Source organism: Pelobates fuscus, chromosome 2 (genome assembly GCF_036172605.1).
Source record: "Pelobates fuscus isolate aPelFus1 chromosome 2, aPelFus1.pri, whole genome shotgun sequence".
Lineage (NCBI taxonomy): Eukaryota > Metazoa > Chordata > Amphibia > Anura > Pelobatidae > Pelobates > Pelobates fuscus.
The window spans coordinates 299,383,781-299,389,780 of record NC_086318.1 but is presented as its reverse complement, the minus strand read 5'-3'; positions in this window follow the sequence as shown (position 1 = coordinate 299,389,780).

Genomic DNA, 6,000 nt, shown 5'->3' with positions numbered 1-6,000 from the left:
AGAGCTAGGTTCAAAGAGAGGGGATATCCCAATCGCTGCCTCAAAAAAGCGTATCAAAGGGCACTGTTAAGTGATAGAGAAGATCTCCTACAAGATAAGGTAGCACCAACAAAGCAAGAACCTATTCGCTGTGTGGCTACGTTTGACTCTGGATGGGACCAGACCAAACGAATACTAGGTAGATTCTGGCCTTTGATTTCCCAAGACCCTCAACTTAAGGGAGTGGTGACTCCTTTTGTCTCCCTTACTGCACGAAGAGGCAAAAATCTAAAGGAAGTGTTGGTCCCGAGCCATTTATCAACAAAAAGGGGCAACACAAACTGGCTTTCAGTACAGGGAACTTACCAATGTGGCAGGTGTGTGGCCTGCCAATACATGTCAAAAGATTCTAAAGTTCTCCCAGACTTGATCGACAAATCAACATGTCAGATTAAACAATTTTTCAATTGTAATACGAAGGGGATTATATACCTACTGATATGTGTGTGTGGCCTCAGATATGTGGGGAAAACTATTCGCCCCTTCAAGAGGCGAGTTATGGAACACATACATTCAGTCAGGAATTTCCGAGATACCCCAGTCTCTAGACATGTTAGAAATGAACATCAGGGTGACACACGAGGGATCAAGTTTGCGGGTATCGAGAAGGTCCAGTTGGGGCGCAGAGGTGGCGACCTGGACCGTACTCTTCTCAAAAGAGAATGCTATTGGATTTATAAATTCAATACACTGGCCCCTAACGGATTGAATGAAGGGTTTACATTTACGCCCTTCATTGAAAACTAAAATGAGTTCCACAGTAGACAATATTCAACATCAGTAGTAATGCAAAACTACTCAAAACTGTATATATATATATATATATAATAATTTGTGTAAATACTTTTGTTATTTGCGTGTTTAAATTTGGTTTTTTAACGTCCCTCGGCCCCCCTAATCACATAAGTGCACAAGTGGTCAAACATTTAAGGAAACAATGCTAAGGAACAAATGGACCTTCTGTACATTTATATATACATATACATACATAGATTTGTATGTACAGTAGGTTTTTTTCAAGCCCTGTCCCTTTAAGTAACCAGGACTTAGATTTATAGCTCTTAGACAAGCATAACATGGATCCTTAAATTACTCCTACATACATATATTTAGACAAGTATGCATAGATCTTTAGGTCCTGCCCCTTTAAATAAGGACTTAGATCATGTAAATTCATTTATTTATGTACCACACTTGCAAATATATGTATACATATACTCTTTCACCACTGATATATCAGTAATGTGCATATGTGTACAGATCAAGGACTAGCTCCCCTAATCATTAAGTCTGTGTAAAGAGGATAATTAGCTGGATCGGCTAGACTAAGAATGGATACAGACTAACTTTAGTCTGATCCATTTGATCAAATATGGACACAGATCGTTACTTTGTTCAATATCAATTGAATGTTTAGTCGATAGTGCACCTGGGAGGTCCTTAGAACTCCTGTCAATCATCCGGTGACGTTCACAAGGGGGCGGCACTTACTCGAACGGGATTTTTCGGCGCGAACAGTTTGGATACACCCACTGTTTTCCGACCTGGTATACCTGTATAAAAGAGCTGCACGAGGGACTGGCGGACACTATACCTCTGACGAAGGCGCATTAAGTCGCTGAAACGCGCGTTAGGTTAGTTTAGTCAGGAGCAGCCACGTAATTTAGATTCCAGCGAGCAACAGTTTTAGCAATCTGGGGACTGAGAATGTTTATTTAAATTGCATAGAGAGGAGCTTTGTATGCTTAACTCTTTTCCTGTAATCTGGGGGTCTGGGAGGGGAATCCCTTGAGACAAGGGGCCTCCTTTGTTCTAGCTCGATCATTTAGCTGTAACTAATCTGTTTATTTAGCTCTATTGCCTTTTAGTGGCAACACGATTTAGTTCAACATCCCACAACACAGGGATTTAAGAAGCAATTGAGCAACCATGTGCATTTGATATAACATCCCACACAGGGATTCAAGAGTAACTTAGCAACAATGTGTACTTGATTCTATTTGTTACCATTGTGGTTATCTAGTACACCGGGTCTTTATACCTACTTAGAGCTCCTCTCTTTATATCTCACCCTATCTGGCTATTGAGCCTATTTGCTGGAATTCTATCTGGGGTGCTTTTGGAAGGACTATATATATTATAGATTGTGGTCCACACCCTCAGTTATTTTTGTGGCTCTCCCCATTATTATTTTATACTTTTTACCTACCCTTTTTTTCACCTTTCTATTTTTTTTTTTTTTTTTTGGTATTTGCACATATATACTTTATTTTAATGAATTATAATAAACGTTAGGTTTTATAGTGCAGCATTACCGAAGGGAGGGGTCTCCTATTGGGTCGACTTAGTGTGGGGATGAGGAGGCTCCTCTTATCCACCTAGGTCTACCTTTTTGTAAATAGAGAATAAAATTGTACCAAGCTGCACTGGTGCAAAGTCATTTGCCACTGTGGAGGAGCTCCAGTACTGCGACAGAGTACCTCCGCCCAATCCGCTTTTTAGCCTTTGGGGAGGGGGCCTGGAGAGCTTCAACCCCAGTCGCCAAGGCTTGACTGGGGTCTCTGGAGCTTTTCCACCCAACCTGGTTGCAGCTCTCCTTCCAGGCAGGTATCGTCCTCTCTGCCGATTCCACTGCAGCTATGCTTATAGTGCTTGCTATTGCCTTCAGATCTAGCTCTCTTGATTCATCCCAGGACTAAAGGTATCGTGCAGCCAACTGACAGGTATGACAACTCTGTGACTGGGATCCCTAAAAATCCAAACCGGACACCCATTTCCAAAAGGAACGAACATACCAAACTTTCTTTTCTCAGGACTAACCCATATATTTCTTACATGCCACTTATGGTGAGATCTCAATAAAAATACAAATAATCCAATCATGTCCGACAACATACAGCAACTAAGAAGAACACAATGATACCTTTTATAAAGGGATGTGGAAAACCATAACTAACACAAAATACGCCTCTCCTGCCTGCAGAATTAGCAATCTGCAAATCTACCTGAATATGCATATTAACAAGCCTTGCTATTCAGGAAGTGTGTATAGCTGTTGCTACAGCAGAGGTTGCTATGCAGGCTCCATAGCTAAATCCATTTAGTTGGTAACAAGCATCAGCAGGACAGGAGAGCACACAAAACAATTAACAATATACAAACACATTATAAACACCCTGCACCTATCATGGGCTTAGGGTGACTTGGACACAGGAACAAATCAGTGAAGTGTCCTTCTGCTCCCTGTGATGGAGACTACCATCAAGGCAAGCAAGAGGCCTCTGGACCAGGCCCATAGTGTGTAGGCAGGATGCTAGTTTTCACGCTCCTCCAGGAGTTCATGGCAAGGGTGCGATTGCCACAGCCACGTTCCAGGGTAATTTGATATAATATATAAGAAGCAAAATCTTGAAACTTAGACTTACAAAATAGACTCATTTAAATATTAAAGTAGCAACTGTGTTTTTTTTTTTTTGTTTTTTTTTTTTTTACTGCCTATTTGTCTTGAGGGCATTTGATAAGCAATAGATTGAAAATAGCACATTTAAAACCAGGTTTCTCTTTGGTGGACTCGAGGCCTCATAATTCAGTCTTGTTTCTACTTCTCCACTTGTACATTAGAATTGAAAACATTTGGCACCATTTAAGCATTGGTCAAATTGCCACTAAACATGTCCCTTACAGACTTATTAAAAAGCCCTTGATATTTGTGAGACTCTCCCCCTCAACCGTTATCAAAATCAATACAATAACAAAACACATTATACACAAACTGCATTGTGTTTAAGACTTCATCTATGTGACATCATTCCACTTGAAGCAGAAGAATATTCCTTTGTACTAATGTCTTTACTACTTGTTAATGCAAACAAAAACAAAAAAACGTAATTGTATATATTTTTTCTCATTCTGCAGCTGTGGCTCATTAGATGTCAAGATGTTGGTTGATTTCATTGTAATCCTTGACTCTCCTGCCGATATGATCTTGAGCAGAGTGATAATTAAAATCAATTGCAGTGTAGACAAATGGTGAAGAGAACATTCTTTTTTATTTTTTTAAACAGACCCATGAATTAAGTCTCATTTCATCAACAATGTCCCATTTCTCAATTGCAATCTTCTCTGCTGCTTTTTTAAACCTTATTTTAAAACTTGATAGTTGTCCTGTTTTTATCAATACTTTAAATTAAACTATATTATGTGCTGCCAATGTCCTCCCTCTTTATTTTCAGCATGTTCTAAGATTTGTTATATTAATTATCTTTATTATACAAAAATGTCATTCTTTTGTCTAAAGGCAAAATTCAGTTAAGGAAATGGACTTGATGAATTTAACAGATTTGCAACAGCCAGTGGCCATCACCAATTTACTTGGTTAGCTGTTTAAACGTTGATTTAATATATAATCTAGTTGAATGACTGAAGAAAACACATTGGAATTCACAAAACAATGAATTGTAGTTAACTGAAAAATTATTTGCCACATTTATACTACAAGATCAGTTGTTTTGGGGGGCGGAATGCAGCTCTAGTGATGTTATAGCAAGGGTATTTAACCTGAATTTTGCAAATTCATGTTCATAACCATTCATTATTTAATGCATGAACCCGTGAAGAACACCACAGTGGTAAATGTCCTGCAAGTAACTATTACAAGCAAATTAAACAAAATGTGTAATTTAAATCTTCTATGCGCCTAATTTGCTTAGGTTCTTTACTACTTCTCCTACTCCCTACTAATTTGCCAATTTGTCACAAAACTGCCCTAAGTGATGGACTTGTTGGGGATCCTGACTCTCAATATTGCAGTAGCAGTACTCAGTGTTTATTTTATGTTTTTTTGACAGTGATCCAAATTAAACATATGGAATTTTATTGACCATTGGCCTTGTGCATGGTGGAAAAATTTGATTTGGTCAATTTTTTTTTAAAAAAATTAAATTTACTTTGGGACCTTTGCTCTTCTCAGGATGGAACAGCCAACAGTCAAAGCTTTCCCACACATCCATAGGGGATTACAATTTAGGTAATTACAACCTAGATAATAAAATAGGTAAGTGGTTCATCAACTGCCCATTCATTATTTACTTTAGAAAATAGGGGATTACAAATATATATTTTTAATTATAATTACTCTAGCTGCTGCTCCCCCCATTTAAAAATACCTTTCATTGTAATGGTTTTGTCCTGTTTGGCTTGCGGTACCTGCTACTTCAGCATATGTAGGTGAGAGGAATAGCACACTGTTTTTTCTCAAACTGAAGGACGGTCACTGACGCTATAGACTGGATGTGTGTGAAAACTTTGTTGTTCTCAGGATGGAAGGAGGAAGTGGGAGGTCAATTGCCCACACAATTGTTGTAGGTGGCGCTGCCACACTAGGAACCTAACTGCTCACACTCAATGACACAAGCTACCTCCCATTCCCAGCAAGGGAAAATCAGGCAATCAGTGTTTAATGTTCTCAAAAGCTGAAGTCAAAGTGTCTAGAAGAATCAAAGTATAGACAGTTTTTTTGTTTTTGTTTTTTTTTCTGTTTTTTTTTGCCTTCATGCCTTCTATGCCTTCGAGGTTATGGGAGACTGCCACAATTTCAACGCGGCTCCCTGACACCGGGAAATCACCCACTCCATCTAACATACAGTGGATGGGGTGTGATTTCCAGGATATTATGATATGCAGCCACCTGATAATACTCACTAAACAGGGGCCGATGCCTTTTGAGAGTTCGACCAGGCCCCTTTGATAGCGGCCAGCTGGCTTCTTCACATTTAAATCTCAAATAACTCTTTTACCCATGTGACCCATTTTTAAATGAAAACATTGCATGTACGTCTGCAACATAGGGCAAGAGGAGACAAGTGCTACTCACAAGTTTTATTTTATTTAATTTAACTATTCCAGCAACATACCTTTTAGACTTTTCCAGATGCCTGATTGGTCTTAATTACACTTTCTTAC